Raw genomic sequence first — 25,508 nt, 5'->3', positions numbered from 1 at the left:
TATTTGATGTGAGCAATTGACACTGATCTGACGTGTGAAGGCGATCACGAAGGTTTTTGGGTACAGATGGTAGCAGATGCATGTTAGTATGTCTTGTTTTTAATGATAAAAAAGTGTTTCCGCCCGGGATCGACACGGGGACCTTCTGCGTGTTAGGCAGACGTGATAACCGCTACACCACGGAAACTACTTGTGTGCGCCTTACATTAGAGACAACTCGTGCTGGTGTTGTCATCGTTACTAAGAAATTAAATAAATGCGCTACTTGCAGAACAAAGGTACATGCAGAAGATCCTCACATGTCGTGGCTCACTGGAGTACAATACGACATAGGCAGGAAAATACTCTTCCCGCCCGGGATCGAACCGGGGACCTTCTGCGTGTGAAGCAGACGTGATAACCGCTACACTACGGAAACTGCGGACTTGAAGAGTCCATCTCCGTTCACTCGCAATTACCTCAGCCTCTCTCCCGTCCGTGAATGCACACGCGACAGTTCTTTTGACAGCCTGAAACCATCACAGCCAAGGGCTCAAGAAGTCTTCGGGGTGCTCGAGAAGGTGTCTGCCGTAGCACCCCTAACGAAATAGCGGCGTTTCCCGCAGTCGTGATTGCAAATCATAGCAGCAAAAGCAATCACTTTCTTAGCAGCAGGGAGTGCGAGCCCAGCGGCAGCTCTACATGAAGGTACCAATAGCCCAGGAAGGCCGCCGACCGCGGGAATTCGCGCCGCCCCCATCCCGCCAGCCTACACGAGACTTTCCAGAGCACCCTGGACCACATCGAGGGACCCAGTGCACTGAAATAATAGTCATTTGCCACGTCAGATGGCTCGTTGGTCTAGGGGTATGATTCCTGCTTTGGGTGCAGGAGGTCCCGGGTTCAAATCCCGGACGAGGCCTAGCGTTTTGTGCAAACTGGTCGCACGTGAGTGGCTGAGTCGACGCAAAATGCTCGGCGTCAGTATCAAATGAATTTCATATTTGATGTGAGCAATTGACACTGATCTGACGTGTGAAGGCGATCACGAAGGTTTTTGGGTACAGATGGTAGCAGATGCATGTTAGTATGTCTTGTTTTTAATGATAAAAAAGTGTTTCCGCCCGGGATCGACACGGGGACCTTCTGCGTGTTAGGCAGACGTGATAACCGCTACACCACGGAAACTACTTGTGTGCGCCTTACATTAGAGACAACTCGTGCTGGTGTTGTCATCGTTACTAAGAAATTAAATAAATGCGCTACTTGCAGAACAAAGGTACATGCAGAAGATCCTCACATGTCGTGGCTCACTGGAGTACAATACGACATAGGCAGGAAAATACTGTTCCCGCCCGGGATCGAACCGGGGACCTTCTGCGTGTGAAGCAGACGTGATAACCGCTACACTACGGAAACTGCGAACGGGAGGAGTCCATCTCCGTTCACTCGCAATTACCTCAGCCTCTCTCCCGTCCGTGAATGCACACGCGACAGTTCTTTTGACAGCCTGGAAACCATCACAGCCAAGGGCTCAAGAAGTCTTCGGGGTGCTCGAGAAGGTGTCTGCCGTAGCACCCCTAACGAAATAGCGGCGTTTCCCGCAGTCGTGATTGCAAATCATAGCAGCAAAAGCAATCACTTTCTTAGCAGCAGGGAGTGCGAGCCCAGCGGCAGCTCTACATGAAGGTACCAATAGCCCAGGAAGGCCGCCGACCGCGGGAATTCGCGCCGCCCCCATCCCGCCAGCCTACACGAGACTTTCCAGAGCACCCTGGACCACATCGAGGGACCCAGTGCACTGAAATAATAGTCATTTGCCACGTCAGATGGCTCGTTGGTCTAGGGGTATGATTCCTGCTTTGGGTGCAGGAGGTCCCGGGTTCAAATCCCGGACGAGCCCTAGCGTTTTGTGCAAACTGGTCGCACGTGAGTGGCTGAGTCGACGCAAAATGCTCGGCGTCAGTATCAAATGAATTTCATATTTGATGTGAGCAATTGACACTGATCTGACGTGTGAAGGCGATCACGAAGGTTTTTGGGTACAGATGGTAGCAGATGCATGTTAGTATGTCTTGTTTTTAATGATAAAAAAGTGTTTCCGCCCGGGATCGACACGGGGACCTTCTGCGTGTTAGGCAGACGTGATAACCGCTACACCACGGAAACTACTTGTGTGCGCCTTACATTAGAGACAACTCCTGCTGGTGTTGTCATCGTTACTAAGAAATTAAATAAATGCGCTACTTGCAGAACAAAGGTACATGCAGAAGATCCTCACATGTCGTGGCTCACTGGAGTACAATACGACATAGGCAGGAAAATACTCTTCCCGCCCGGGATCGAACCGGGGACCTTCTGCGTGTGAAGCAGACGTGATAACCGCTACACTACGGAAACTGCGGACTTGAAGAGTCCATCTCCGTTCACTCGCAATTACCTCAGCCTCTCTCCCGTCCGTGAATGCACACGCGACAGTTCTTTTGACAGCCTGAAACCATCACAGCCAAGGGCTCAAGAAGTCTTCGGGGTGCTCGAGAAGGTGTCTGCCGTAGCACCCCTAACGAAATAGCGGCGTTTCCCGCAGTCGTGATTGCAAATCATAGCAGCAAAAGCAATCACTTTCTTAGCAGCAGGGAGTGCGAGCCCAGCGGCAGCTCTACATGAAGGTACCAATAGCCCAGGAAGGCCGCCGACCGCGGGAATTCGCGCCGCCCCCATCCCGCCAGCCTACACGAGACTTTCCAGAGCACCCTGGATCACATCGAGGGACCCAGTGCACTGAAATAATAGTCATTTGCCACGTCAGATGGCTCGTTGGTCTAGGGGTATGATTCCTGCTTTGGGTGCAGGAGGTCCCGGGTTCAAATCCCGGACGAGCCCTAGCGTTTTGTGCAAACTGGTCGCACGTGAGTGGCTGAGTCGACGCAAAATGCTCGGCGTCAGTATCAAATGAATTTCATATTTGATGTGAGCAATTGACACTGATCTGACGTGTGAAGGCGATCACGAAGGTTTTTGGGTACAGATGGTAGCAGATGCATGTTAGTATGTCTTGTTTTTAATGATAAAAAAGTGTTTCCGCCCGGGATCGACACGGGGACCTTCTGCGTGTTAGGCAGACGTGATAACCGCTACACCACGGAAACTACTTGTGTGCGCCTTACATTAGAGACAACTCGTGCTGGTGTTGTCATCGTTACTAAGAAATTAAATAAATGCGCTACTTGCAGAACAAAGGTACATGCAGAAGATCCTCACATGTCGTGGCTCACTGGAGTACAATACGACATAGGCAGGAAAATACTCTTCCCGCCCGGGATCGAACCGGGGACCTTCTGCGTGTGAAGCAGACGTGATAACCGCTACACTACGGAAACTGCGGACTTGAAGAGTCCATCTCCGTTCACTCGCAATTACCTCAGCCTCTCTCCCGTCCGTGAATGCACACGCGACAGTTCTTTTGACAGCCTGAAACCATCACAGCCAAGGGCTCAAGAAGTCTTCGGGGTGCTCGAGAAGGTGTCTGCCGTAGCACCCCTAACGAAATAGCGGCGTTTCCCGCAGTCGTGATTGCAAATCATAGCAGCAAAAGCAATCACTTTCTTAGCAGCAGGGAGTGCGAGCCCAGCGGCAGCTCTACATGAAGGTACCAATAGCCCAGGAAGGCCGCCGACCGCGGGAATTCGCGCCGCCCCCATCCCGCCAGCCTACACGAGACTTTCCAGAGCACCCTGGACCACATCGAGGGACCCAGTGCACTGAAATAATAGTCATTTGCCACGTCAGATGGCTCGTTGGTCTAGGGGTATGATTCCTGCTTTGGGTGCAGGAGGTCCCGGGTTCAAATCCCGGACGAGGCCTAGCGTTTTGTGCAAACTGGTCGCACGTGAGTGGCTGAGTCGACGCAAAATGCTCGGCGTCAGTATCAAATGAATTTCATATTTGATGTGAGCAATTGACACTGATCTGACGTGTGAAGGCGATCACGAAGGTTTTTGGGTACAGATGGTAGCAGATGCATGTTAGTATGTCTTGTTTTTAATGATAAAAAAGTGTTTCCGCCCGGGATCGACACGGGGACCTTCTGCGTGTTAGGCAGACGTGATAACCGCTACACCACGGAAACTACTTGTGTGCGCCTTACATTAGAGACAACTCGTGCTGGTGTTGTCATCGTTACTAAGAAATTAAATAAATGCGCTACTTGCAGAACAAAGGTACATGCAGAAGATCCTCACATGTCGTGGCTCACTGGAGTACAATACGACATAGGCAGGAAAATACTGTTCCCGCCCGGGATCGAACCGGGGACCTTCTGCGTGTGAAGCAGACGTGATAACCGCTACACTACGGAAACTGCGAACGGGAGGAGTCCATCTCCGTTCACTCGCAATTACCTCAGCCTCTCTCCCGTCCGTGAATGCACACGCGACAGTTCTTTTGACAGCCTGGAAACCATCACAGCCAAGGGCTCAAGAAGTCTTCGGGGTGCTCGAGAAGGTGTCTGCCGTAGCACCCCTAACGAAATAGCGGCGTTTCCCGCAGTCGTGATTGCAAATCATAGCAGCAAAAGCAATCACTTTCTTAGCAGCAGGGAGTGCGAGCCCAGCGGCAGCTCTACATGAAGGTACCAATAGCCCAGGAAGGCCGCCGACCGCGGGAATTCGCGCCGCCCCCATCCCGCCAGCCTACACGAGACTTTCCAGAGCACCCTGGACCACATCGAGGGACCCAGTGCACTGAAATAATAGTCATTTGCCACGTCAGATGGCTCGTTGGTCTAGGGGTATGATTCCTGCTTTGGGTGCAGGAGGTCCCGGGTTCAAATCCCGGACGAGCCCTAGCGTTTTGTGCAAACTGGTCGCACGTGAGTGGCTGAGTCGACGCAAAATGCTCGGCGTCAGTATCAAATGAATTTCATATTTGATGTGAGCAATTGACACTGATCTGACGTGTGAAGGCGATCACGAAGGTTTTTGGGTACAGATGGTAGCAGATGCATGTTAGTATGTCTTGTTTTTAATGATAAAAAAGTGTTTCCGCCCGGGATCGACACGGGGACCTTCTGCGTGTTAGGCAGACGTGATAACCGCTACACCACGGAAACTACTTGTGTGCGCCTTACATTAGAGACAACTCCTGCTGGTGTTGTCATCGTTACTAAGAAATTAAATAAATGCGCTACTTGCAGAACAAAGGTACATGCAGAAGATCCTCACATGTCGTGGCTCACTGGAGTACAATACGACATAGGCAGGAAAATACTGTTCCCGCCCGGGATCGAACCGGGGACCTTCTGCGTGTGAAGCAGACGTGATAACCGCTACACTACGGAAACTGCGGACTTGAAGAGTCCATCTCCGTTCACTCGCAATTACCTCAGCCTCTCTCCCGTCCGTGAATGCGCACGCGACAGTTCTTTTGACAGCCTGAAACCATCACAGCCAAGGGCTCAAGAAGTCTTCGGGGTGCTCGAGAAGGTGTCTGCCGTAGCACCCCTAACGAAATAGCGGCGTTTCCCGCAGTCGTGATTGCAAATCATAGCAGCAAAAGCAATCACTTTCTTAGCAGCAGGGAGTGCGAGCCCAGCGGCAGCTCTACATGAAGGTACCAATAGCCCAGGAAGGCCGCCGACCGCGGGAATTCGCGCCGCCCCCATCCCGCCAGCCTACACGAGACTTTCCAGAGCACCCTGGACCACATCGAGGGACCCAGTGCACTGAAATAATAGTCATTTGCCACGTCAGATGGCTCGTTGGTCTAGGGGTATGATTCCTGCTTTGGGTGCAGGAGGTCCCGGGTTCAAATCCCGGACGAGCCCTAGCGTTTTGTGCAAACTGGTCGCACGTGAGTGGCTGAGTCGACGCAAAATGCTCGGCGTCAGTATCAAATGAATTTCATATTTGATGTGAGCAATTGACACTGATCTGACGTGTGAAGGCGATTACGAAGGTTTTTGGGTACAGATGGTAGCAGATGCATGTTAGTATGTCTTGTTTTTAATGATAAAAAAGTGTTTCCGCCCGGGATCGACACGGGGACCTTCTGCGTGTTAGGCAGACGTGATAACCGCTACACCACGGAAACTACTTGTGTGCGCCTTACATTAGAGACAACTCGTGCTGGTGTTGTCATCGTTACTAAGAAATTAAATAAATGCGCTACTTGCAGAACAAAGGTACATGCAGAAGATCCTCACATGTCGTGGCTCACTGGAGTACAATACGACATAGGCAGGAAAATACTGTTCCCGCCCGGGATCGAACCGGGGACCTTCTGCGTGTGAAGCAGACGTGATAACCGCTACACTACGGAAACTGCGAACGGGAGGAGTCCATCTCCGTTCACTCGCAATTACCTCAGCCTCTCTCCCGTCCGTGAATGCACACGCGACAGTTCTTTTGACAGCCTGGAAACCATCACAGCCAAGGGCTCAAGAAGTCTTCGGGGTGCTCGAGAAGGTGTCTGCCGTAGCACCCCTAACGAAATAGCGGCGTTTCCCGCAGTCGTGATTGCAAATCATAGCAGCAAAAGCAATCACTTTCTTAGCAGCAGGGAGTGCGAGCCCAGCGGCAGCTCTACATGAAGGTACCAATAGCCCAGGAAGGCCGCCGACCGTGGGAATTCGCGCCGCCCCCATCCCGCCAGCCTACACGAGACTTTCCAGAGCACCCTGGACCACATCGAGGGACCCAGTGCACTGAAATAATAGTCATTTGCCACGTCAGATGGCTCGTTGGTCTAGGGGTATGATTCCTCCTTTGGGTGCAGGAGGTCCCGGGTTCAAATCCCGGACGAGCCCTAGCGTTTTGTGCAAACTGGTCGCACGTGTGTGGCTGAGTCGACGCAAAATGCTCGGCGTCAGTATCAAATGAATTTCATATTTGATGTGAGCAATTGACACTGATCTGACGTGTGAAGGCGATTACGAAGGTTTTTGGGTACAGATGGTAGCAGATGCATGTTAGTATGTCTTGTTTTTAATGATAAAAAAGTGTTTCCGCCCGGGATCGACACGGGGACCTTCTGCGTGTTAGGCAGACGTGATAACCGCTACACCACGGAAACTACTTGCGTGCGCCTTACATTAGAGACAACTCGTGCTGGTGTTGTCATCGTAACTAAAAAATTAAATAAATGCGCTACTTGCAGAACAAAGGTACATGCAGAAGATCCTCACATGTCGTGGCTCACTGGAGAACAATACGACATAGGCAGGAAAATGATGTTTCCGCCCGGGATCGAACCGGGGACCTTCTGCGTGTGAAGCAGACGTGATAACCGCTACACTACGGAAACTGCGGACTTGAAGAGTCCAACTCCGTTCACTCGCATTTACCTCAGCCTCTCTCCCGTCCGTGAATGCACACGCGACAGTTCTTTTGACAGCCTGAAACCATCACAGCCAAGGGCTCAAGAAGTCTTCGGGGTGCTCGAGAAGGTGTCTGCCGTAGCACCCCTAACGAAATAGCGGCGTTTCCCGCAGTCGTGATTGCAAATCATAGCAGCAAAAGCAATCACTTTCTTAGCAGCAGGGAGTGCGAGCCCAGCGGCAGCTCTACATGAAGGTACCAATAGCCCAGGAAGGCCGCCGACCGCGGGAATTCGCGCCGCCCCCATCCCGCCAGCCTACACGAGTCTTTCCAGAGCACCCTGGACCACATCGAGGGACCCAGTGCACTGAAATAATAGTCATTTGCCACGTCAGATGGCTCGTTGGTCTAGGGGTATGATTCCTCCTTTGGGTGCAGGAGGTCCCGGGTTCAAATCCCGGACGAGCCCTAGCGTTTTGTGCAAACTGGTCGCACGTGTGTGGCTGAGTCGACGCAAAATGCTCGGCGTCAGTATCAAATGAATTTCATATTTGATGTGAGCAATTGACACTGATCTGACGTGTGAAGGCGATTACGAAGGTTTTTGGGTACAGATGGTAGCAGATGCATGTTAGTATGTCTTGTTTTTAATGATAAAAAAGTGTTTCCGCCCGGGATCGACACGGGGACCTTCTGCGTGTTAGGCAGACGTGATAACCGCTACACCACGGAAACTACTTGTGTGCGCCTTACATTAGAGACAACTCGTGCTGGTGTTGTCATCGTAACTAAAAAATTAAATAAATGCGCTACTTGCAGAACAAAGGTACATGCAGAAGATCCTCACATGTCGTGGCTCACTGGAGAACAATACGACATAGGCAGGAAAATGATGTTTCCGCCCGGGATCGAACCGGGGACCTTCTGCGTGTGAAGCAGACGTGATAACCGCTACACTACGGAAACTGCGGACTTGAAGAGTCCAACTCCGTTCACTCGCAATTACCTCAGCCTCTCTCCCGTCCGTGAATGCACACGCGACAGTTCTTTTGACAGCCTGAAACCATCACAGCCAAGGGCTCAAGAAGTCTTCGGGGTGCTCGAGAAGGTGTCTGCCGTAGCACCCCTAACGAAATAGCGGCGTTTCCCGCAGTCGTGATTGCAAATCATAGCAGCAAAAGCAATCACTTTCTTAGCAGCAGGGAGTGCGAGCCCAGCGGCAGCTCTACATGAAGGTACCAATAGCCCAGGAAGGCCGCCGACCGCGGGAATTCGCGCCGCCCCCATCCCGCCAGCCTACACGAGACTTTCCAGAGCACCCTGGACCACATCGAGGGACCCAGTGCACTGAAATAATAGTCATTTGCCACGTCAGATGGCTCGTTGGTCTAGGGGTATGATTCCTGCTTTGGGTGCAGGAGGTCCCGGGTTCAAATCCCGGACGAGCCCTAGCGTTTTGTGCAAACTGGTCGCACGAGTGGCTGAGTCGACGCAAAATGCTCGGCGTCAGTATCAAATGAATTTCATATTTGATGTGAGCAATTGACACTGATCTGACGTGTGAAGGCGATCACAAAGGTTTTTGGGTACAGATGGTAGCAGATGCATGTTAGTATGTCTTGTTTTTAATGATAAAAAAGTGTTTCCGCCCGGGATCGACACGGGGACCTTCTGCGTGTTAGGCAGACGTGATAACCGCTACACCACGGAAACTACTTGTGTGCGCCTTACATTAGAGACAACTCGTGCTGGTGTTGTCATCGTTACTAAGAAATTAAATAAATGCGTTACTTGCAGAACAAAGGTACATGCAGAAGATCCTCACATGTCGTGGCTCACTGGAGTACAATACGACATAGGCAGGAAAATACTGTTCCCGCCCGGGATCGAACCGGGGACCTTCTGCGTGTGAAGCAGACGTGATAACCGCTCCTCTACGGAAACTGCGAACGGGAGGAGTCCATCTCCGTTCACTCGCAATTACCTCAGCCTCTCTCCCGTCCGTGAATGCACACGCGACAGTTCTTTTGACAGCCTGGAAACCATCACAGCCAAGGGCTCAAGAAGTCTTCGGGGTGCTCGAGAAGGTGTCTGCCGTAGCACCCCTAACGAAATAGCGGCGTTTCCCGCAGTCGTGATTGCAAATCATAGCAGCAAAAGCAATCACTTTCTTAGCAGCAGGGAGTGCGAGCCCAGCGGCAGCTCTACATGAAGGTACCAATAGCCCAGGAAGGCCGCCGACCGCGGGAATTCGCGCCGCCCCCATCCCGCCAGCCTACACGAGACTTTCCAGAGCACCCTGGACCACATCGAGGGACCCAGTGCACTGAAATAATAGTCATTTGCCACGTCAGATGGCTCGTTGGTCTAGGGGTATGATTCCTGCTTTGGGTGCAGGAGGTCCCGGGTTCAAATCCCGGACGAGCCCTAGCGTTTTGTGCAAACTGGTCGCACGTGAGTGGCTGAGTCGACGCAAAATGCTCGGCGTCAGTATCAAATGAAATTCATATTTGATGTGAGCAATTGACACTGATCTGACGTGTGAAGGCGATTACGAAGGTTTTTGGGTACAGATGGTAGCAGATGCGTGTTAGTATGTCTTGTTTTTAATGATAAAATAGTGTTTCCGCCCGGGATCGACACGGGGACCTTCTGCGTGTTAGGCAGACGTGATAACCGCTACACCACGGAAACTACTTGTGTGCGCCTTACATTAGAGACAACTCGTGCTGGTGTTGTCATCGTTACTAAGAAATTAAATAAATGCGCTACTTGCAGAACAAAGGTACATGCAGAAGATCCTCACATGTCGTGGCTCACTGGAGTACAATACGACATAGGCAGGAAAATACTGTTCCCGCCCGGGATCGAACCGGGGACCTTCTGCGTGTGAAGCAGACGTGATAACCGCTACACTACGGAAACTGCGAACGGGAGGAGTCCATCTCCGTTCACTCGCAATTACCTCAGCCTCTCTCCCGTCCGTGAATGCACACGCGACAGTTCTTTTGACAGCCTGGAAACCATCACAGCCAAGGGCTCAAGAAGTCTTCGGGGTGCTCGAGAAGGTGTCTGCCGTAGCACCCCTAACGAAATAGCGGCGTTTCCCGCAGTCGTGATTGCAAATCATAGCAGCAAAAGCAATCACTTTCTTAGCAGCAGGGAGTGCGAGCCCAGCGGCAGCTCTACATGAAGGTACCAATAGCCCAGGAAGGCCGCCGACCGCGGGAATTCGCGCCGCCCCCATCCCGCCAGCCTACACGAGACTTTCCAGAGCACCCTGGACCACATCGAGGGACCCAGTGCACTGAAATAATAGTCATTTGCCACGTCAGATGGCTCGTTGGTCTAGGGGTATGATTCCTGCTTTGGGTGCAGGAGGTCCCGGGTTCAAATCCCGGACGAGCCCTAGCGTTTTGTGCAAACTGGTCGCACGTGAGTGGCTGAGTCGACGCAAAATGCTCGGCGTCAGTATCAAATGAATTTCATATTTGATGTGAGCAATTGACACTGATCTGACGTGTGAAGGCGATCACGAAGGTTTTTGGGTACAGATGGTAGCAGATGCATGTTAGTATGTCTTGTTTTTAATGATAAAAAAGTGTTTCCGCCCGGGATCGACACGGGGACCTTCTGCGTGTTAGGCAGACGTGATAACCGCTACACCACGGAAACTACTTGTGTGCGCCTTACATTAGAGACAACTCCTGCTGGTGTTGTCATCGTTACTAAGAAATTAAATAAATGCGCTACTTGCAGAACAAAGGTACATGCAGAAGATCCTCACATGTCGTGGCTCACTGGAGTACAATACGACATAGGCAGGAAAATACTGTTCCCGCCCGGGATCGAACCGGGGACCTTCTGCGTGTGAAGCAGACGTGATAACCGCTACACTACGGAAACTGCGGACTTGAAGAGTCCATCTCCGTTCACTCGCAATTACCTCAGCCTCTCTCCCGTCCGTGAATGCGCACGCGACAGTTCTTTTGACAGCCTGAAACCATCACAGCCAAGGGCTCAAGAAGTCTTCGGGGTGCTCGAGAAGGTGTCTGCCGTAGCACCCCTAACGAAATAGCGGCGTTTCCCGCAGTCGTGATTGCAAATCATAGCAGCAAAAGCAATCACTTTCTTAGCAGCAGGGAGTGCGAGCCCAGCGGCAGCTCTACATGAAGGTACCAATAGCCCAGGAAGGCCGCCGACCGCGGGAATTCGCGCCGCCCCCATCCCGCCAGCCTACACGAGACTTTCCAGAGCACCCTGGACCACATCGAGGGACCCAGTGCACTGAAATAATAGTCATTTGCCACGTCAGATGGCTCGTTGGTCTAGGGGTATGATTCCTGCTTTGGGTGCAGGAGGTCCCGGGTTCAAATCCCGGACGAGCCCTAGCGTTTTGTGCAAACTGGTCGCACGTGAGTGGCTGAGTCGACGCAAAATGCTCGGCGTCAGTATCAAATGAATTTCATATTTGATGTGAGCAATTGACACTGATCTGACGTGTGAAGGCGATTACGAAGGTTTTTGGGTACAGATGGTAGCAGATGCATGTTAGTATGTCTTGTTTTTAATGATAAAAAAGTGTTTCCGCCCGGGATCGACACGGGGACCTTCTGCGTGTTAGGCAGACGTGATAACCGCTACACCACGGAAACTACTTGTGTGCGCCTTACATTAGAGACAACTCGTGCTGGTGTTGTCATCGTTACTAAGAAATTAAATAAATGCGCTACTTGCAGAACAAAGGTACATGCAGAAGATCCTCACATGTCGTGGCTCACTGGAGTACAATACGACATAGGCAGGAAAATACTGTTCCCGCCCGGGATCGAACCGGGGACCTTCTGCGTGTGAAGCAGACGTGATAACCGCTACACTACGGAAACTGCGAACGGGAGGAGTCCATCTCCGTTCACTCGCAATTACCTCAGCCTCTCTCCCGTCCGTGAATGCACACGCGACAGTTCTTTTGACAGCCTGGAAACCATCACAGCCAAGGGCTCAAGAAGTCTTCGGGGTGCTCGAGAAGGTGTCTGCCGTAGCACCCCTAACGAAATAGCGGCGTTTCCCGCAGTCGTGATTGCAAATCATAGCAGCAAAAGCAATCACTTTCTTAGCAGCAGGGAGTGCGAGCCCAGCGGCAGCTCTACATGAAGGTACCAATAGCCCAGGAAGGCCGCCGACCGTGGGAATTCGCGCCGCCCCCATCCCGCCAGCCTACACGAGACTTTCCAGAGCACCCTGGACCACATCGAGGGACCCAGTGCACTGAAATAATAGTCATTTGCCACGTCAGATGGCTCGTTGGTCTAGGGGTATGATTCCTCCTTTGGGTGCAGGAGGTCCCGGGTTCAAATCCCGGACGAGCCCTAGCGTTTTGTGCAAACTGGTCGCACGTGTGTGGCTGAGTCGACGCAAAATGCTCGGCGTCAGTATCAAATGAATTTCATATTTGATGTGAGCAATTGACACTGATCTGACGTGTGAAGGCGATTACGAAGGTTTTTGGGTACAGATGGTAGCAGATGCATGTTAGTATGTCTTGTTTTTAATGATAAAAAAGTGTTTCCGCCCGGGATCGACACGGGGACCTTCTGCGTGTTAGGCAGACGTGATAACCGCTACACCACGGAAACTACTTGCGTGCGCCTTACATTAGAGACAACTCGTGCTGGTGTTGTCATCGTAACTAAAAAATTAAATAAATGCGCTACTTGCAGAACAAAGGTACATGCAGAAGATCCTCACATGTCGTGGCTCACTGGAGAACAATACGACATAGGCAGGAAAATGATGTTTCCGCCCGGGATCGAACCGGGGACCTTCTGCGTGTGAAGCAGACGTGATAACCGCTACACTACGGAAACTGCGGACTTGAAGAGTCCAACTCCGTTCACTCGCATTTACCTCAGCCTCTCTCCCGTCCGTGAATGCACACGCGACAGTTCTTTTGACAGCCTGAAACCATCACAGCCAAGGGCTCAAGAAGTCTTCGGGGTGCTCGAGAAGGTGTCTGCCGTAGCACCCCTAACGAAATAGCGGCGTTTCCCGCAGTCGTGATTGCAAATCATAGCAGCAAAAGCAATCACTTTCTTAGCAGCAGGGAGTGCGAGCCCAGCGGCAGCTCTACATGAAGGTACCAATAGCCCAGGAAGGCCGCCGACCGCGGGAATTCGCGCCGCCCCCATCCCGCCAGCCTACACGAGTCTTTCCAGAGCACCCTGGACCACATCGAGGGACCCAGTGCACTGAAATAATAGTCATTTGCCACGTCAGATGGCTCGTTGGTCTAGGGGTATGATTCCTCCTTTGGGTGCAGGAGGTCCCGGGTTCAAATCCCGGACGAGCCCTAGCGTTTTGTGCAAACTGGTCGCACGTGTGTGGCTGAGTCGACGCAAAATGCTCGGCGTCAGTATCAAATGAATTTCATATTTGATGTGAGCAATTGACACTGATCTGACGTGTGAAGGCGATTACGAAGGTTTTTGGGTACAGATGGTAGCAGATGCATGTTAGTATGTCTTGTTTTTAATGATAAAAAAGTGTTTCCGCCCGGGATCGACACGGGGACCTTCTGCGTGTTAGGCAGACGTGATAACCGCTACACCACGGAAACTACTTGTGTGCGCCTTACATTAGAGACAACTCGTGCTGGTGTTGTCATCGTAACTAAAAAATTAAATAAATGCGCTACTTGCAGAACAAAGGTACATGCAGAAGATCCTCACATGTCGTGGCTCACTGGAGAACAATACGACACACACGCGAGACAGATTGTTTCCGCCCGGGATCGAACCGGGGACCTTCTGCGTGTGAAGCAGACGTGATAACCGCTACACTACGGAAACTGCGGACTTGAAGAGTCCAACTCCGTTCACTCGCAATTACCTCAGCCTCTCTCCCGTCGTGAATGCACACGCGACAGTTCTTTTGACAGCCTGAAACCATCACAGCCAAGGGCTCAAGAAGTCTTCGGGGTGCTCGAGAAGGTGTCTGCCGTAGCACCCCTAACGAAATAGCGGCGTTTCCCGCAGTCGTGATTGCAAATCATAGCAGCAAAAGCAATCACTTTCTTAGCAGCAGGGAGTGCGAGCCCAGCGGCAGCTCTACATGAAGGTACCAATAGCCCAGGAAGGCCGCCGACCGCGGGAATTCGCGCCGCCCCCATCCCGCCAGCCTACACGAGACTTTCCAGAGCACCCTGGACCACATCGAGGGACCCAGTGCACTGAAATAATAGTCATTTGCCACGTCAGATGGCTCGTTGGTCTAGGGGTATGATTCCTGCTTTGGGTGCAGGAGGTCCCGGGTTCAAATCCCGGACGAGCCCTAGCGTTTTGTGCAAACTGGTCGCACGAGTGGCTGAGTCGACGCAAAATGCTCGGCGTCAGTATCAAATGAATTTCATATTTGATGTGAGCAATTGACACTGATCTGACGTGTGAAGGCGATCACAAAGGTTTTTGGGTACAGATGGTAGCAGATGCATGTTAGTATGTCTTGTTTTTAATGATAAAAAAGTGTTTCCGCCCGGGATCGACACGGGGACCTTCTGCGTGTTAGGCAGACGTGATAACCGCTACACCACGGAAACTACTTGTGTGCGCCTTACATTAGAGACAACTCGTGCTGGTGTTGTCATCGTTACTAAGAAATTAAATAAATGCGTTACTTGCAGAACAAAGGTACATGCAGAAGATCCTCACATGTCGTGGCTCACTGGAGTACAATACGACATAGGCAGGAAAATACTGTTCCCGCCCGGGATCGAACCGGGGACCTTCTGCGTGTGAAGCAGACGTGATAACCGCTCCTCTACGGAAACTGCGAACGGGAGGAGTCCATCTCCGTTCACTCGCAATTACCTCAGCCTCTCTCCCGTCCGTGAATGCACACGCGACAGTTCTTTTGACAGCCTGGAAACCATCACAGCCAAGGGCTCAAGAAGTCTTCGGGGTGCTCGAGAAGGTGTCTGCCGTAGCACCCCTAACGAAATAGCGGCGTTTCCCGCAGTCGTGATTGCAAATCATAGCAGCAAAAGCAATCACTTTCTTAGCAGCAGGGAGTGCGAGCCCAGCGGCAGCTCTACATGAAGGTACCAATAGCCCAGGAAGGCCGCCGACCGCGGGAATTCGCGCCGCCCCCATCCCGCCAGCCTACACGAGACTTTCCAGAGCACCCTGGACCACATCGAGGGACCCAGTGCACTGAAATAATAGTCATTTGCCACGTCAGATGGCTCGTTGGTCTAGGGGTATGATTCCTGCTTTGGGTGCAGGAGGTCCCGGGTTCAAATCCCGGACGAGCCCTAGCGTTTTGTGCAAACTGGTCGCACGTGAGTGGCTGAGTCGACGCAAAATGCTCGGCGTCAGTATCAAATGAAATTCATATTTGATGTGAGCAATTGACACTGATCTGACGTGTGAAGGCGATTACGAAGGTTTTTGGGTACAGATGGTAGCAGATGCGTGTTAGTATGTCTTGTTTTTAATGATAAAATAGTGTTTCCGCCCGGGATCGACACGGGGACCTTCTGCGTGTTAGGCAGACGTGATAACCGCTACACCACGGAAACTACTTGTGTGCGCCTTACATTAGAGACAACTCGTGCTGGTGTTGTCATCGTTACTAAGAAATTAAATAAATGCGCTACTTGCAGAACAAAGGTACATGCAGAAGATCCTCACATGTCGTGGCTCACTGGAGTACAATACGACATAGGCAGGAAAATACTGTTCCCGCCCGGGATCGAACCGGGGACCTTCTGCGTGTGAAGCAGACGTGATAACCGCTACACTACGGAAACTGCGGACTTGAGGAGTCCATCTCCGTTCACTCGCAATTACCTCAGCCTCTCTCCCGTCCGTGAATGCACACGCGACAGTTCTTTTGACAGCCTGGAAACCATCACAGCCAAGGGCTCAAGAAGTCTTCGGGGTGCTCGAGAAGGTGTCTGCCGTAGCACCCCTAACGAAATAGCGGCGTTTCCCGCAGTCGTGATTGCAAATCATAGCAGCAAAAGCAATCACTTTCTTAGCAGCAGGGAGTGCGAGCCCAGCGGCAGCTCTACATGAAGGTACCAATAGCCCAGGAAGGCCGCCGACCGCGGGAATTCGCGCCGCCCCCATCCCGCCAGCCTACACGAGACTTTCCAGAGCACCCTGGACCACATCGAGGGACCCAGTGCACTGAAATAATAGTCATTTGCCACGTCAGATGGCTCGTTGGTCTAGGGGTATGATTCCTGCTTTGGGTGCAGGAGGTCCCGGGTTCAAATCCCGGACGAGCCCTAGCGTTTTGTGCAAACTGGTCGCACGTGAGTGGCTGAGTCGACGCAAAATGCTCGGCGTCAGTATCAAATGAAATTCATATTTGATGTGAGCAATTGACACTGATCTGACGTGTGAAGGCGATTACGAAGGTTTTTGGGTACAGATGGTAGCAGATGCATGTTAGTATGTCTTGTTTTTAATGATAAAAAAGTGTTTCCGCCCGGGATCGACACGGGGACCTCCTGCGTGTTAGGCAGACGTGATAACCGCTACACCACGGAAACTACTTGTGTGCGCCTTACATTAGAGACAACTCGTGCTGGTGTTGTCATCGTTACTAAGAAATTAAATAAATGCGCTACTTGCAGAACAAAGGTACATGCAGAAGATCCTCACATGTCGTGGCTCACTGGAGTACAATACGACATAGGCAGGAAAATACTGTTCCCGCCCGGGATCGAACCGGGGACCTTCTGCGTGTGAAGCAGACGTGATAACCGCTACACTACGGAAACTGCGAACGGGAGGAGTCCATCTCCGTTCACTCGCAATTACCTCAGCCTCTCTCCCGTCCGTGAATGCACACGCGACAGTTCTTTTGACAGCCTGGAAACCATCACAGCCAAGGGCTCAAGAAGTCTTCGGGGTGCTCGAGAAGGTGTCTGCCGTAGCACCCCTAACGAAATAGCGGCGTTTCCCGCAGTCGTGATTGCAAATCATAGCAGCAAAAGCAATCACTTTCTTAGCAGCAGGGAGTGCGAGCCCAGCGGCAGCTCTACATGAAGGTACCAATAGCCCAGGAAGGCCGCCGACCGCGGGAATTCGCGCCGCCCCCATCCCGCCAGCCTACACGAGACTTTCCAGAGCACCCTGGACCACATCGAGGGACCCAGTGCACTGAAATAATAGTCATTTGCCACGTCAGATGGCTCGTTGGTCTAGGGGTATGATTTCTGCTTTGGGTGCAGGAGGTCCCGGGTTCAAATCCCGGACGAGCCCTAGCGTTTTGTGCTAACTGGTCGCACGTGAGTGGCTGAGTCGACGCAAAATGCTCGGCGTCAGTATCAAATGAAATTCATATTTGATGTGAGCAATTGACACTGATCTGACGTGTGAAGGCGATTACGAAGGTTTTTGGGTACAGATGGTAGCAGATGCGTGTTAGTATGTCTTGTTTTTAATGATAAAATAGTGTTTCCGCCCGGGATCGACACGGGGACCTTCTGCGTGTTAGGCAGACGTGATAACCGCTACACCACGGAAACTACTTGTGTGCGCCTTACATTAGAGACAACTCGTGCTGGTGTTGTCATCGTTACTAAGAAATTAAATAAATGCGCTACTTGCAGAACAAAGGTACATGCAGAAGATCCTCACATGTCGTGGCTCACTGGAGTACAATACGACATAGGCAGGAAAATACTGTTCCCGCCCGGGATCGAACCGGGGACCTTCTGCGTGTGAAGCAGACGTGATAACCGCTACACTACGGAAACTGCGAACGGGAGGAGTCCATCTCCGTTCACTCGCAATTACCTCAGCCTCTCTCCCGTCCGTGAATGCACACGCGACAGTTCTTTTGACAGCCTGGAAACCATCACAGCCAAGGGCTCAAGAAGTCTTCGGGGTGCTCGAGAAGGTGTCTGCCGTAGCACCCCTAACGAAATAGCGGCGTTTCCCGCAGTCGTGATTGCAAATCATAGCAGCAAAAGCAATCACTTTCTTAGCAGCAGGGAGTGCGAGCCCAGCGGCAGCTCTACATGAAGGTACCAATAGCCCAGGAAGGCCGCCGACCGCGGGAATTCGCGCCGCCCCCATCCCGCCAGCCTACACGAGACTTTCCAGAGCACCCTGGACCACATCGAGGGACCCAGTGCACTGAAATAATAGTCATTTGCCACGTCAGATGGCTCGTTGGTCTAGGGGTATGATTCCTGCTTTGGGTGCAGGAGGTCCCGGGTTCAAATCCCGGACGAGCCCTAGCGTTTTGTGCAAACTGGTCGCACGTGAGTGGCTGAGTCGACGCAAAATGCTCGGCGTCAGTATCAAATGAAATTCATATTTGATGTGAGCAATTGACACTGATCTGACGTGTGAAGGCGATTACGAAGGTTTTTGGGTACAGATGGTAGCAGATGCATGTTAGTATGTCTTGTTTTTAATGATAAAAAAGTGTTTCCGCCCGGGATCGACACGGGGACCTTCTGCGTGTTAGGCAGACGTGATAACCGCTACACCACGGAAACTACTTGTGTGCGCCTTACATTAGAGACAACTCGTGCTGGTGTTGTCATCGTTACTAAGAAATTAAATAAATGCGCTACTTGCAGAACAAAGGTACATGCAGAAGATCCTCACATGTCGTGGCTCACTGGAGTACAATACGACATAGGCAGGAAAATACTGTTCCCGCCCGGGATCGAACCGGGGACCTTCTGCGTGTGAAGCAGACGTGATAACCGCTCCACTACGGAAACTGCGAACGGGAGGAGTCCATCTCCGTTCACTCGCAATTACCTCAGCCTCTCTCCCGTCCGTGAATGCACACGCGACAGTTCTTTTGACAGCCTGGAAACCATCACAGCCAAGGGCTCAAGAAGTCTTCGGGGTGCTCGAGAAGGTGTCTGCCGTAGCACCCCTAACGAAATAGCGGCGTTTCCCGCAGTCGTGATTGCAAATCATAGCAGCAAAAGCAATCACTTTCTTAGCAGCAGGGAGTGCGAGCCCAGCGGCAGCTCTACATGAAGGTACCAATAGCCCAGGAAGGCCGCCGACCGCGGGAATTCGCGCCGCCCCCATCCCGCCAGCCTACACGAGACTTTCCAGAGCACCCTGGACCACATCGAGGGACCCAGTGCACTGAAATAATAGTCATTTGCCACGTCAGATGGCTCGTTGGTCTAGGGGTATGATTCCTGCTTTGGGTGCAGGAGGTCCCGGGTTCAAATCCCGGACGAGCCCTAGCGTTTTGTGCAAACTGGTCGCACGTGAGTGGCTGAGTCGACGCAAAATGCTCGGCGTCAGTATCAAATGAAATTCATATTTGATGTGAGCAATTGACACTGATCTGACGTGTGAAGGCGATTACGAAGGTTTTTGGGTACAGATGGTAGCAGATGCATGTTAGTATGTCTTGTTTTTAATGATAAAAAAGTGTTTCCGCCCGGGATCGACACGGGGACCTTCTGCGTGTTAGGCAGACGTGATAACCGCTACACCACGGAAACTACTTGTGTGCGCCTTACATTAGAGACAACTCGTGCTGGTGTTGTCATCGTTACTAAGAAATTAAATAAATGCGCTACTTGCAGAACAAAGGTACATACAGAAGATCCTCACATGTCGTGGCTCACTGGAGTACAATACGACATAGGCAGGAAAATACTGTTCCCGCCCGGGATCGAACCGGGGACCTTCTGCGTGTGAAGCAGACGTGATAACCGCTACACTACGGAAACTGCGAACGGGAGGAGTCCATCTCCGTTCACTCGCAATTACCTCAGCCTCTCTCCCGTCCGTGAATGCACACGCGACAGTTCTTTTGACAGCCTGGAAACCATCACAGCCAAGGGCTCAAGAAGTCTTCGGGGTGCTCGAGAAGGTGTCTGCCGTAGCACCCCTAACGAAATAGCGGCGTTTCCCGCAGTCGTGATTGCAAATCATAGCAGCAAAAGCAATCACTTTCTTAGCAGCAGGGAGTGCGAGCCCAGCGGCAGCTCTACATGAAGGTACCAATAGCCCAGGAAGGCCGCCGACCGCGGGAATTCGCGCCGCCCCCATCCCGCCAGCCTACACGAGACTTTCCAGAGCACCCTGGACCACATCGAGGGACCCAGTGCACTGAAATAATAGTCATTTGCCACGTCAGATGGCTCGTTGGTCTAGGGGTATGATTCCTGCTTTGGGTGCAGGAGGTCCCGGGTTCAAATCCCGGACGAGCCCTAGCGTTTTGTGCAAACTGGTCGCACGTGAGTGGCTGAGTCGACGCAAAATGCTCGGCGTCAGTATCAAATGAAATTCATATTTGATGTGAGCAATTGACACTGATCTGACGTGTGAAGGCGATTACGAAGGTTTTTGGGTACAGATGGTAGCAGATGCATGTTAGTATGTCTTGTTTTTAATGATAAAAAAGTGTTTCCGCCCGGGATCGACACGGGGACCTTCTGCGTGTTAGGCAGACGTGATAACCGCTACACCACGGAAACTACTTGTGTGCGCCTTACATTAGAGACAACTCGTGCTGGTGTTGTCATCGTTACTAAGAAATTAAATAAATGCGCTACTTGCAGAACAAAGGTACATGCAGAAGATCCTCACATGTCGTGGCTCACTGGAGTACAATACGACATAGGCAGACACAGCCGAGACAGATAGCAGACGTGATAACCGCTACACTACGGAAACTGCGAACGGGAGGAGTCCATCTCCGTTCACTCGCAATTACCTCAGCCCTCTCTCCCGTCCGTGAATGCACACGCGACAGTTCTTTTGACAGCCTGGAAACCATCACAGCCAAGGGCTCAAGAAGTCTTCGGGGTGCTCGAGAAGGTGTCTGCCGTAGCACCCCTAACGAAATAGCGGCGTTTCCCGCAGTCGTGATTGCAAATCATAGCAGCAAAAAGCAATCACTTTCTTAGCAGCAGGGAGTGCGGAGCCCAGCGGCAGCTCTACATGAAGGTACCAATAGCCCAGGGAAGGCCGCCGACCGCGGGAATTCGCGCCGCCCCATCCCGCCAGCCTACACGAGACTTTCCAGAGCACCCTGGACCACATCGGAGGGACCCAGTGCACTGAATAATAGTCCATTTGCCACGTCAGATGGCTCGTTGGTCTAGGGGTATGATTCCTGCTTTGGGTGCAGGAGGTCCCGGGTTCAAATCCCGGACGAGCCCTAGCGTTTTGTGCAAACTGGTCGCACGTGAGTGGCTGAGTCGACGCAAAATGCTCGGCGTCAGTATCAAATGAAATTCATATTTGATGTGAGCAATTGACACTGATCTAGACGTGTGAAGGCGATTACGAAGGTTTTTGGGTACAGATGGTAGCAGATGCATGTTAGTAGTCTTGTTTTTAATGATAAAAAAGTGTTTCCGCCCGGGATCGACACGGGGACCTTCTGCGGTGTTAGGCAGACGTGATAACCGCTACACCACGGAAACTACTTGTGTGCGCCTTACATTAGAGACAACTCGTGCTGGTGTTGTCATCGTTACTAAGAAATTAAAATAAATGCGCTACTTGCAGAACAAAGGTACATGCAGAAGATCCTCACATGTCGTGGCTCACTGGAGTACAATACGACATAGGCAGGAAAATACTGTTCCCGCCCGGGATCGAACCGGGGACCTTCTGCGTGTGAAGCAGACGTGATAACCGCTCCACTACGGAAACTGCGAACGGGGAGGAGTCCATCTCCGTTCACTCGCAATTACCTCAGCCTCTCTCCCGTCCCGTGAATGCACACGCGACAGTTCTTTTGACAGCCTGGAAAACCCATCACAGCCAAGGGCTCAAGAAGTCTTCGGGGTGCTCGAGAAGGTGTCTGCCGTAGCACCCCTAACGAAATAGCGGCGTTTCCCGCAGTCGTGATTGCAAATCATAGCAGCAAAAGCAATCACTTTCTTAGCAGCAGGGAGTGCGAGCCCAGCGGCAGCTCTACATGAAGGTACCAATAGCCCAGGAAGGCCGCCGACCGCGGGAATTCCGCGCCGCCCCCATCCCGCCAGCCTACACGAGACTTTCCAGAGCACCCTGGACCACATCGAGGGACCCAGTGCACTGAAATAATAGTCATTTGCCACGTCAGATGGCTCGTTGGTCTAGGGGTTATGATTCCTGCTTTGGGTGCAGGAGGTCCCGGGTTCAAATCCCGGACGAGCCCTAGCGTTTTGTGCAAACTGGTCGCACGTGAGTGGCTGAGTCGACGCAAAATGCTCGGCGTCAGTATCAAATGAAATTCATATTTGATGTGAGCAATTGACACTGATCTGACGTGTGAAGGCACACACGCGAGACAGATGGCGATTACGAAGGTTTTTGGGTACAGATGGTAGCAGATGCATGTTAGTATGTCTTGTTTTTAATGATAAAAAAGTGTTTCCGCCCGGGATCGACACGGGGACCTTCTGCGTGTTAGGCAGACGTGATAACCGCTACACCACGGAAACTACTTGTGTGCGCCTTACATTAGAGACAACTCGTGCTGGTGTTGTCATCGTTACTAAGAAATTAAATAAATGCGCTACTTGCAGAACAAAGGTACATGCAGAAGATCCTCACATGTCGTGGCTCACTGGAGTACAATACGACATAGGCAGGAAAATACTGTTCCCGCCCGGGAACGAACCGGGGACCTTCTGCGTGTGAAGCAGACGTGATAACCGCTCCACTACGGAAACTGCGGACTTGAGGAGTCCATCTCCGTTCACTCGCAATTACCTCAGCCTCTCTCCCGTCCGTGAATGCACACGCGACAGTTCTTTTGACAGCCTGGAAACCATCACAGCCAAGGGCTCAAGAAGTCTTCGGGGTGCTCGAGAAGGTGTCTGCCGTAGCACCCCTAACGAAATAGCGGCGTTTCCCGCAGTCGTGATTGCAAATCATAGCAGCAAAAGCAATCACTTTCTTAGCAGCAGGGAGTGCGAGCCCAGCGGCAGCCCTACATGAAGGTACCAATAGCCCAGGAAGGCCGCCGACCGCGGGAATTCGCGCCGCCCCCATCCCGCCAGCCTACACGAGACTTTCCAGAGCACCCTGGACCACATCGAGGGACCCAGTGCACTGAAATAATAGTCATTTGCCACGTCAGATGGCTCGTTGGTCTAGGGGTATGATTCCTGCTTTGGGTGCAGGAGGTCCCGGGTTCAAATCCCGGACGAGCCCTAGCGTTTTGTGCAAACTGGTCGCACGTGAGTGGCTGAGTCGACGCAAAATGCTCGGCGTCAGTATCAAATGAAATTCATATTTGATGTGAGCAATTGACACTGATCTGACGTGTGAAGGCGATTACGAAGGTTTTTGGGTACAGATGGTAGCAGATGCATGTTAGTATGTCTTGTTTTTAATGATAAAAAAGTGTTTCCGCCCGGGATCGACACGGGGACCTTCTGCGTGTTAGGCAGACGTGATAACCGCTACACCACGGAAACTACTTGTGTGCGCCTTACATTAGAGACAACTCGTGCTGGTGTTGTCATCGTTACTAAGAAATTAAATAAATGCGCTACTTGCAGAACAAAGGTACATGCAGAAGATCCTCACATGTCGTGGCTCACTGGAGTACAATACGACATAGGCAGGAAAATACTGTTCCCGCCCGGGATCGAACCGGGGACCTTCTGCGTGTGAAGCAGACGTGATAACCGCTACACTACGGAAACTGCGAACGGGAGGAGTCCATCTCCGTTCACTCGCAATTACCTCAGCCTCTCTCCCGTCCGTGAATGCACACGCGACAGTTCTTTTGACAGCCTGGAAACCATCACAGCCAAGGGCTCAAGAAGTCTTCGGGGTGCTCGAGAAGGTGTCTGCCGTAGCACCCCTAACGAAATAGCGGCGTTTCCCGCAGTCGTGATTGCAAATCATAGCAGCAAAAGCAATCACTTTCTTAGCAGCAGGGAGTGCGAGCCCAGCGGCAGCTCTACATGAAGGTACCAATAGCCCAGGAAGGCCGCCGACCGCGGGAATTCGCGCCGCCCCCATCCCGCCAGCCTACACGAGACTTTCCAGAGCACCCTGGACCACATCGAGGGACCCAGTGCACTGAAATAATAGTCATTTGCCACGTCAGATGGCTCGTTGGTCTAGGGGTATGATTCCTGCTTTGGGTGCAGGAGGTCCCGGGTTCAAATCCCGGACGAGCCCTAGCGTTTTGTGCAAACTGGTCGCACGTGAGTGGCTGAGTCGACGCAAAATGCTCGGCGTCAGTATCAAATGAAATTCATATTTGATGTGAGCAATTGACACTGATCTGACGTGTGAAGGCGATTACGAAGGTTTTTGGGTACAGATGGTAGCAGATGCATGTTAGTATGTCTTGTTTTTAATGATAAAAAAGTGTTTCCGCCCGGGATCGACACGGGGACCTTCTGCGTGTTAGGCAGACGTGATAACCGCTACACCACGGAAACTACTTGTGTGCGCCTTACATTAGAGACAACTCGTGTTGGTGTTGTCATCGTTACTAAGAAATTAAATAAATGCGCTACTTGCAGAACAAAGGTACATGCAGAAGATCCTCACATGTCGTGGCTCACTGGAGTACAATACGACATAGGCAGGAAAATACTGTTCCCGCCCGGGATCGAACCGGGGACCTTCTGCGTGTGAAGCAGACGTGATAACCGCTACACTACGGAAACTGCGAACGGGAGGAGTCCATCTCCGTTCACTCGCAATTACCTCAGCCTCTCTCCCGTCCGTGAATGCACACGCGACAGTTCTTTTGACAGCCTGGAAACCATCACAGCCAAGGGCTCAAGAAGTCTTCGGGGTGCTCGAGAAGGTGTCTGCCGTAGCACCCCTAACGAAATAGCGGCGTTTCCCGCAGTCGTGATTGCAAATCATAGCAGCAAAAGCAATCACTTTCTTAGCAGCAGGGAGTGCGAGCCCAGCGGCAGCTCTACATGAAGGTACCAATAGCCCAGGAAGGCCGCCGACCGCGGGAATTCGCGCCGCCCCCATCCCGCCAGCCTACACGAGACTTTCCAGAGCACCCTGGACCACATCGAGGGACCCAGTGCACTGAAATAATAGTCATTTGCCACGTCAGATGGCTCGTTGGTCTAGGGGTATGATTCCTGCTTTGGGTGCAGGAGGTCCCGGGTTCAAATCCCGGACGAGCCCTAGCGTTTTGTGCAAACTGGTCGCACGTGAGTGGCTGAGTCGACGCAAAATGCTCGGCGTCAGTATCAAATGAAATTCATATTTGATGTGAGCA

The 25,508-nt window shown here is 51.9% G+C and overlaps 77 non-coding genes across 77 annotated transcripts; 26 read left to right on the top strand and 51 right to left on the bottom strand.

Moving 5' to 3' along the window:
• Nucleotides 1-114: 114 nt before the first annotated feature.
• Trnav-aac (transfer RNA valine (anticodon AAC)) lies at nt 115-187 on the bottom strand. Its single transcript has one exon. It is a non-coding gene; the product is annotated as a tRNA-Val (tRNA).
• A 158-nt stretch (nt 188-345) lies between these two features.
• Trnav-cac (transfer RNA valine (anticodon CAC)) lies at nt 346-418 on the bottom strand. The gene has a single exon. It is a non-coding gene; the product is annotated as a tRNA-Val (tRNA).
• A 411-nt stretch (nt 419-829) lies between these two features.
• On the top strand, nt 830-902 carry Trnap-ugg (transfer RNA proline (anticodon UGG)). Its single transcript has one exon. It is a non-coding gene; the product is annotated as a tRNA-Pro (tRNA).
• Nucleotides 903-1,094: 192 nt separating this feature from the next.
• Nucleotides 1,095-1,167, bottom strand: Trnav-aac (transfer RNA valine (anticodon AAC)). Its single transcript has one exon. It is a non-coding gene; the product is annotated as a tRNA-Val (tRNA).
• A 158-nt stretch (nt 1,168-1,325) lies between these two features.
• On the bottom strand, nt 1,326-1,398 carry Trnav-cac (transfer RNA valine (anticodon CAC)). The gene has a single exon. It is a non-coding gene; the product is annotated as a tRNA-Val (tRNA).
• Nucleotides 1,399-1,810: 412 nt separating this feature from the next.
• Trnap-ugg (transfer RNA proline (anticodon UGG)) lies at nt 1,811-1,882 on the top strand. The gene has a single exon. It is a non-coding gene; the product is annotated as a tRNA-Pro (tRNA).
• Nucleotides 1,883-2,075: 193 nt separating this feature from the next.
• On the bottom strand, nt 2,076-2,148 carry Trnav-aac (transfer RNA valine (anticodon AAC)). The gene has a single exon. It is a non-coding gene; the product is annotated as a tRNA-Val (tRNA).
• Nucleotides 2,149-2,306: 158 nt separating this feature from the next.
• Nucleotides 2,307-2,379, bottom strand: Trnav-cac (transfer RNA valine (anticodon CAC)). Its single transcript has one exon. It is a non-coding gene; the product is annotated as a tRNA-Val (tRNA).
• Nucleotides 2,380-2,790: 411 nt separating this feature from the next.
• On the top strand, nt 2,791-2,862 carry Trnap-ugg (transfer RNA proline (anticodon UGG)). Its single transcript has one exon. It is a non-coding gene; the product is annotated as a tRNA-Pro (tRNA).
• A 193-nt stretch (nt 2,863-3,055) lies between these two features.
• Trnav-aac (transfer RNA valine (anticodon AAC)) lies at nt 3,056-3,128 on the bottom strand. The gene has a single exon. It is a non-coding gene; the product is annotated as a tRNA-Val (tRNA).
• A 158-nt stretch (nt 3,129-3,286) lies between these two features.
• Nucleotides 3,287-3,359, bottom strand: Trnav-cac (transfer RNA valine (anticodon CAC)). The gene has a single exon. It is a non-coding gene; the product is annotated as a tRNA-Val (tRNA).
• Nucleotides 3,360-3,770: 411 nt separating this feature from the next.
• On the top strand, nt 3,771-3,843 carry Trnap-ugg (transfer RNA proline (anticodon UGG)). Its single transcript has one exon. It is a non-coding gene; the product is annotated as a tRNA-Pro (tRNA).
• Nucleotides 3,844-4,035: 192 nt separating this feature from the next.
• On the bottom strand, nt 4,036-4,108 carry Trnav-aac (transfer RNA valine (anticodon AAC)). Its single transcript has one exon. It is a non-coding gene; the product is annotated as a tRNA-Val (tRNA).
• Nucleotides 4,109-4,266: 158 nt separating this feature from the next.
• Trnav-cac (transfer RNA valine (anticodon CAC)) lies at nt 4,267-4,339 on the bottom strand. The gene has a single exon. It is a non-coding gene; the product is annotated as a tRNA-Val (tRNA).
• Nucleotides 4,340-4,751: 412 nt separating this feature from the next.
• On the top strand, nt 4,752-4,823 carry Trnap-ugg (transfer RNA proline (anticodon UGG)). Its single transcript has one exon. It is a non-coding gene; the product is annotated as a tRNA-Pro (tRNA).
• Nucleotides 4,824-5,016: 193 nt separating this feature from the next.
• On the bottom strand, nt 5,017-5,089 carry Trnav-aac (transfer RNA valine (anticodon AAC)). The gene has a single exon. It is a non-coding gene; the product is annotated as a tRNA-Val (tRNA).
• Nucleotides 5,090-5,247: 158 nt separating this feature from the next.
• Nucleotides 5,248-5,320, bottom strand: Trnav-cac (transfer RNA valine (anticodon CAC)). The gene has a single exon. It is a non-coding gene; the product is annotated as a tRNA-Val (tRNA).
• Nucleotides 5,321-5,731: 411 nt separating this feature from the next.
• On the top strand, nt 5,732-5,803 carry Trnap-ugg (transfer RNA proline (anticodon UGG)). The gene has a single exon. It is a non-coding gene; the product is annotated as a tRNA-Pro (tRNA).
• Nucleotides 5,804-5,996: 193 nt separating this feature from the next.
• On the bottom strand, nt 5,997-6,069 carry Trnav-aac (transfer RNA valine (anticodon AAC)). Its single transcript has one exon. It is a non-coding gene; the product is annotated as a tRNA-Val (tRNA).
• Nucleotides 6,070-6,227: 158 nt separating this feature from the next.
• Nucleotides 6,228-6,300, bottom strand: Trnav-cac (transfer RNA valine (anticodon CAC)). Its single transcript has one exon. It is a non-coding gene; the product is annotated as a tRNA-Val (tRNA).
• Nucleotides 6,301-6,712: 412 nt separating this feature from the next.
• On the top strand, nt 6,713-6,784 carry Trnap-ugg (transfer RNA proline (anticodon UGG)). Its single transcript has one exon. It is a non-coding gene; the product is annotated as a tRNA-Pro (tRNA).
• Nucleotides 6,785-6,977: 193 nt separating this feature from the next.
• On the bottom strand, nt 6,978-7,050 carry Trnav-aac (transfer RNA valine (anticodon AAC)). Its single transcript has one exon. It is a non-coding gene; the product is annotated as a tRNA-Val (tRNA).
• A 158-nt stretch (nt 7,051-7,208) lies between these two features.
• Nucleotides 7,209-7,281, bottom strand: Trnav-cac (transfer RNA valine (anticodon CAC)). The gene has a single exon. It is a non-coding gene; the product is annotated as a tRNA-Val (tRNA).
• Nucleotides 7,282-7,692: 411 nt separating this feature from the next.
• Trnap-ugg (transfer RNA proline (anticodon UGG)) lies at nt 7,693-7,764 on the top strand. Its single transcript has one exon. It is a non-coding gene; the product is annotated as a tRNA-Pro (tRNA).
• A 193-nt stretch (nt 7,765-7,957) lies between these two features.
• Trnav-aac (transfer RNA valine (anticodon AAC)) lies at nt 7,958-8,030 on the bottom strand. Its single transcript has one exon. It is a non-coding gene; the product is annotated as a tRNA-Val (tRNA).
• Nucleotides 8,031-8,188: 158 nt separating this feature from the next.
• On the bottom strand, nt 8,189-8,261 carry Trnav-cac (transfer RNA valine (anticodon CAC)). Its single transcript has one exon. It is a non-coding gene; the product is annotated as a tRNA-Val (tRNA).
• A 411-nt stretch (nt 8,262-8,672) lies between these two features.
• Nucleotides 8,673-8,744, top strand: Trnap-ugg (transfer RNA proline (anticodon UGG)). The gene has a single exon. It is a non-coding gene; the product is annotated as a tRNA-Pro (tRNA).
• Nucleotides 8,745-8,935: 191 nt separating this feature from the next.
• Nucleotides 8,936-9,008, bottom strand: Trnav-aac (transfer RNA valine (anticodon AAC)). The gene has a single exon. It is a non-coding gene; the product is annotated as a tRNA-Val (tRNA).
• Nucleotides 9,009-9,166: 158 nt separating this feature from the next.
• Nucleotides 9,167-9,239, bottom strand: Trnav-cac (transfer RNA valine (anticodon CAC)). Its single transcript has one exon. It is a non-coding gene; the product is annotated as a tRNA-Val (tRNA).
• Nucleotides 9,240-9,651: 412 nt separating this feature from the next.
• Trnap-ugg (transfer RNA proline (anticodon UGG)) lies at nt 9,652-9,723 on the top strand. Its single transcript has one exon. It is a non-coding gene; the product is annotated as a tRNA-Pro (tRNA).
• A 193-nt stretch (nt 9,724-9,916) lies between these two features.
• Trnav-aac (transfer RNA valine (anticodon AAC)) lies at nt 9,917-9,989 on the bottom strand. Its single transcript has one exon. It is a non-coding gene; the product is annotated as a tRNA-Val (tRNA).
• Nucleotides 9,990-10,147: 158 nt separating this feature from the next.
• Trnav-cac (transfer RNA valine (anticodon CAC)) lies at nt 10,148-10,220 on the bottom strand. Its single transcript has one exon. It is a non-coding gene; the product is annotated as a tRNA-Val (tRNA).
• Nucleotides 10,221-10,632: 412 nt separating this feature from the next.
• Nucleotides 10,633-10,704, top strand: Trnap-ugg (transfer RNA proline (anticodon UGG)). The gene has a single exon. It is a non-coding gene; the product is annotated as a tRNA-Pro (tRNA).
• A 193-nt stretch (nt 10,705-10,897) lies between these two features.
• On the bottom strand, nt 10,898-10,970 carry Trnav-aac (transfer RNA valine (anticodon AAC)). Its single transcript has one exon. It is a non-coding gene; the product is annotated as a tRNA-Val (tRNA).
• A 158-nt stretch (nt 10,971-11,128) lies between these two features.
• Trnav-cac (transfer RNA valine (anticodon CAC)) lies at nt 11,129-11,201 on the bottom strand. The gene has a single exon. It is a non-coding gene; the product is annotated as a tRNA-Val (tRNA).
• A 411-nt stretch (nt 11,202-11,612) lies between these two features.
• Trnap-ugg (transfer RNA proline (anticodon UGG)) lies at nt 11,613-11,684 on the top strand. The gene has a single exon. It is a non-coding gene; the product is annotated as a tRNA-Pro (tRNA).
• A 193-nt stretch (nt 11,685-11,877) lies between these two features.
• On the bottom strand, nt 11,878-11,950 carry Trnav-aac (transfer RNA valine (anticodon AAC)). Its single transcript has one exon. It is a non-coding gene; the product is annotated as a tRNA-Val (tRNA).
• A 158-nt stretch (nt 11,951-12,108) lies between these two features.
• On the bottom strand, nt 12,109-12,181 carry Trnav-cac (transfer RNA valine (anticodon CAC)). Its single transcript has one exon. It is a non-coding gene; the product is annotated as a tRNA-Val (tRNA).
• Nucleotides 12,182-12,593: 412 nt separating this feature from the next.
• Nucleotides 12,594-12,665, top strand: Trnap-ugg (transfer RNA proline (anticodon UGG)). Its single transcript has one exon. It is a non-coding gene; the product is annotated as a tRNA-Pro (tRNA).
• A 193-nt stretch (nt 12,666-12,858) lies between these two features.
• Trnav-aac (transfer RNA valine (anticodon AAC)) lies at nt 12,859-12,931 on the bottom strand. The gene has a single exon. It is a non-coding gene; the product is annotated as a tRNA-Val (tRNA).
• A 158-nt stretch (nt 12,932-13,089) lies between these two features.
• Trnav-cac (transfer RNA valine (anticodon CAC)) lies at nt 13,090-13,162 on the bottom strand. Its single transcript has one exon. It is a non-coding gene; the product is annotated as a tRNA-Val (tRNA).
• A 411-nt stretch (nt 13,163-13,573) lies between these two features.
• Trnap-ugg (transfer RNA proline (anticodon UGG)) lies at nt 13,574-13,645 on the top strand. Its single transcript has one exon. It is a non-coding gene; the product is annotated as a tRNA-Pro (tRNA).
• Nucleotides 13,646-13,838: 193 nt separating this feature from the next.
• Nucleotides 13,839-13,911, bottom strand: Trnav-aac (transfer RNA valine (anticodon AAC)). Its single transcript has one exon. It is a non-coding gene; the product is annotated as a tRNA-Val (tRNA).
• A 159-nt stretch (nt 13,912-14,070) lies between these two features.
• Trnav-cac (transfer RNA valine (anticodon CAC)) lies at nt 14,071-14,143 on the bottom strand. The gene has a single exon. It is a non-coding gene; the product is annotated as a tRNA-Val (tRNA).
• Nucleotides 14,144-14,553: 410 nt separating this feature from the next.
• Trnap-ugg (transfer RNA proline (anticodon UGG)) lies at nt 14,554-14,625 on the top strand. Its single transcript has one exon. It is a non-coding gene; the product is annotated as a tRNA-Pro (tRNA).
• Nucleotides 14,626-14,816: 191 nt separating this feature from the next.
• On the bottom strand, nt 14,817-14,889 carry Trnav-aac (transfer RNA valine (anticodon AAC)). The gene has a single exon. It is a non-coding gene; the product is annotated as a tRNA-Val (tRNA).
• A 158-nt stretch (nt 14,890-15,047) lies between these two features.
• On the bottom strand, nt 15,048-15,120 carry Trnav-cac (transfer RNA valine (anticodon CAC)). Its single transcript has one exon. It is a non-coding gene; the product is annotated as a tRNA-Val (tRNA).
• Nucleotides 15,121-15,532: 412 nt separating this feature from the next.
• On the top strand, nt 15,533-15,604 carry Trnap-ugg (transfer RNA proline (anticodon UGG)). The gene has a single exon. It is a non-coding gene; the product is annotated as a tRNA-Pro (tRNA).
• Nucleotides 15,605-15,797: 193 nt separating this feature from the next.
• On the bottom strand, nt 15,798-15,870 carry Trnav-aac (transfer RNA valine (anticodon AAC)). Its single transcript has one exon. It is a non-coding gene; the product is annotated as a tRNA-Val (tRNA).
• Nucleotides 15,871-16,028: 158 nt separating this feature from the next.
• Trnav-cac (transfer RNA valine (anticodon CAC)) lies at nt 16,029-16,101 on the bottom strand. The gene has a single exon. It is a non-coding gene; the product is annotated as a tRNA-Val (tRNA).
• Nucleotides 16,102-16,513: 412 nt separating this feature from the next.
• Nucleotides 16,514-16,585, top strand: Trnap-ugg (transfer RNA proline (anticodon UGG)). Its single transcript has one exon. It is a non-coding gene; the product is annotated as a tRNA-Pro (tRNA).
• A 193-nt stretch (nt 16,586-16,778) lies between these two features.
• Nucleotides 16,779-16,851, bottom strand: Trnav-aac (transfer RNA valine (anticodon AAC)). Its single transcript has one exon. It is a non-coding gene; the product is annotated as a tRNA-Val (tRNA).
• Nucleotides 16,852-17,009: 158 nt separating this feature from the next.
• On the bottom strand, nt 17,010-17,082 carry Trnav-cac (transfer RNA valine (anticodon CAC)). Its single transcript has one exon. It is a non-coding gene; the product is annotated as a tRNA-Val (tRNA).
• Nucleotides 17,083-17,494: 412 nt separating this feature from the next.
• On the top strand, nt 17,495-17,566 carry Trnap-ugg (transfer RNA proline (anticodon UGG)). The gene has a single exon. It is a non-coding gene; the product is annotated as a tRNA-Pro (tRNA).
• A 193-nt stretch (nt 17,567-17,759) lies between these two features.
• On the bottom strand, nt 17,760-17,832 carry Trnav-aac (transfer RNA valine (anticodon AAC)). The gene has a single exon. It is a non-coding gene; the product is annotated as a tRNA-Val (tRNA).
• A 158-nt stretch (nt 17,833-17,990) lies between these two features.
• Nucleotides 17,991-18,063, bottom strand: Trnav-cac (transfer RNA valine (anticodon CAC)). Its single transcript has one exon. It is a non-coding gene; the product is annotated as a tRNA-Val (tRNA).
• Nucleotides 18,064-18,475: 412 nt separating this feature from the next.
• On the top strand, nt 18,476-18,547 carry Trnap-ugg (transfer RNA proline (anticodon UGG)). The gene has a single exon. It is a non-coding gene; the product is annotated as a tRNA-Pro (tRNA).
• A 193-nt stretch (nt 18,548-18,740) lies between these two features.
• On the bottom strand, nt 18,741-18,813 carry Trnav-aac (transfer RNA valine (anticodon AAC)). The gene has a single exon. It is a non-coding gene; the product is annotated as a tRNA-Val (tRNA).
• A 158-nt stretch (nt 18,814-18,971) lies between these two features.
• Trnav-cac (transfer RNA valine (anticodon CAC)) lies at nt 18,972-19,044 on the bottom strand. The gene has a single exon. It is a non-coding gene; the product is annotated as a tRNA-Val (tRNA).
• A 412-nt stretch (nt 19,045-19,456) lies between these two features.
• Trnap-ugg (transfer RNA proline (anticodon UGG)) lies at nt 19,457-19,528 on the top strand. Its single transcript has one exon. It is a non-coding gene; the product is annotated as a tRNA-Pro (tRNA).
• Nucleotides 19,529-19,721: 193 nt separating this feature from the next.
• Nucleotides 19,722-19,794, bottom strand: Trnav-aac (transfer RNA valine (anticodon AAC)). The gene has a single exon. It is a non-coding gene; the product is annotated as a tRNA-Val (tRNA).
• A 158-nt stretch (nt 19,795-19,952) lies between these two features.
• Nucleotides 19,953-20,025, bottom strand: Trnav-cac (transfer RNA valine (anticodon CAC)). Its single transcript has one exon. It is a non-coding gene; the product is annotated as a tRNA-Val (tRNA).
• Nucleotides 20,026-20,437: 412 nt separating this feature from the next.
• Trnap-ugg (transfer RNA proline (anticodon UGG)) lies at nt 20,438-20,509 on the top strand. The gene has a single exon. It is a non-coding gene; the product is annotated as a tRNA-Pro (tRNA).
• A 193-nt stretch (nt 20,510-20,702) lies between these two features.
• Trnav-aac (transfer RNA valine (anticodon AAC)) lies at nt 20,703-20,775 on the bottom strand. Its single transcript has one exon. It is a non-coding gene; the product is annotated as a tRNA-Val (tRNA).
• Nucleotides 20,776-21,390: 615 nt separating this feature from the next.
• Nucleotides 21,391-21,462, top strand: Trnap-ugg (transfer RNA proline (anticodon UGG)). Its single transcript has one exon. It is a non-coding gene; the product is annotated as a tRNA-Pro (tRNA).
• A 193-nt stretch (nt 21,463-21,655) lies between these two features.
• Trnav-aac (transfer RNA valine (anticodon AAC)) lies at nt 21,656-21,729 on the bottom strand. Its single transcript has one exon. It is a non-coding gene; the product is annotated as a tRNA-Val (tRNA).
• Nucleotides 21,730-21,888: 159 nt separating this feature from the next.
• On the bottom strand, nt 21,889-21,961 carry Trnav-cac (transfer RNA valine (anticodon CAC)). Its single transcript has one exon. It is a non-coding gene; the product is annotated as a tRNA-Val (tRNA).
• Nucleotides 21,962-22,378: 417 nt separating this feature from the next.
• Nucleotides 22,379-22,451, top strand: Trnap-ugg (transfer RNA proline (anticodon UGG)). Its single transcript has one exon. It is a non-coding gene; the product is annotated as a tRNA-Pro (tRNA).
• A 213-nt stretch (nt 22,452-22,664) lies between these two features.
• On the bottom strand, nt 22,665-22,737 carry Trnav-aac (transfer RNA valine (anticodon AAC)). The gene has a single exon. It is a non-coding gene; the product is annotated as a tRNA-Val (tRNA).
• Nucleotides 22,738-22,895: 158 nt separating this feature from the next.
• On the bottom strand, nt 22,896-22,968 carry Trnav-cac (transfer RNA valine (anticodon CAC)). The gene has a single exon. It is a non-coding gene; the product is annotated as a tRNA-Val (tRNA).
• Nucleotides 22,969-23,380: 412 nt separating this feature from the next.
• Trnap-ugg (transfer RNA proline (anticodon UGG)) lies at nt 23,381-23,452 on the top strand. The gene has a single exon. It is a non-coding gene; the product is annotated as a tRNA-Pro (tRNA).
• A 193-nt stretch (nt 23,453-23,645) lies between these two features.
• Trnav-aac (transfer RNA valine (anticodon AAC)) lies at nt 23,646-23,718 on the bottom strand. The gene has a single exon. It is a non-coding gene; the product is annotated as a tRNA-Val (tRNA).
• A 158-nt stretch (nt 23,719-23,876) lies between these two features.
• Nucleotides 23,877-23,949, bottom strand: Trnav-cac (transfer RNA valine (anticodon CAC)). Its single transcript has one exon. It is a non-coding gene; the product is annotated as a tRNA-Val (tRNA).
• Nucleotides 23,950-24,361: 412 nt separating this feature from the next.
• On the top strand, nt 24,362-24,433 carry Trnap-ugg (transfer RNA proline (anticodon UGG)). Its single transcript has one exon. It is a non-coding gene; the product is annotated as a tRNA-Pro (tRNA).
• A 193-nt stretch (nt 24,434-24,626) lies between these two features.
• Trnav-aac (transfer RNA valine (anticodon AAC)) lies at nt 24,627-24,699 on the bottom strand. The gene has a single exon. It is a non-coding gene; the product is annotated as a tRNA-Val (tRNA).
• Nucleotides 24,700-24,857: 158 nt separating this feature from the next.
• Nucleotides 24,858-24,930, bottom strand: Trnav-cac (transfer RNA valine (anticodon CAC)). The gene has a single exon. It is a non-coding gene; the product is annotated as a tRNA-Val (tRNA).
• A 412-nt stretch (nt 24,931-25,342) lies between these two features.
• Nucleotides 25,343-25,414, top strand: Trnap-ugg (transfer RNA proline (anticodon UGG)). The gene has a single exon. It is a non-coding gene; the product is annotated as a tRNA-Pro (tRNA).
• The last annotated feature ends 94 nt before the right edge of the window (nt 25,415-25,508 follow it).

Source organism: Schistocerca gregaria, chromosome 2 (assembly GCF_023897955.1).
Source record: "Schistocerca gregaria isolate iqSchGreg1 chromosome 2, iqSchGreg1.2, whole genome shotgun sequence".
NCBI lineage: Eukaryota > Metazoa > Arthropoda > Insecta > Orthoptera > Acrididae > Schistocerca > Schistocerca gregaria.
This window is presented reverse-complemented; position numbering and strand designations above follow the sequence as displayed.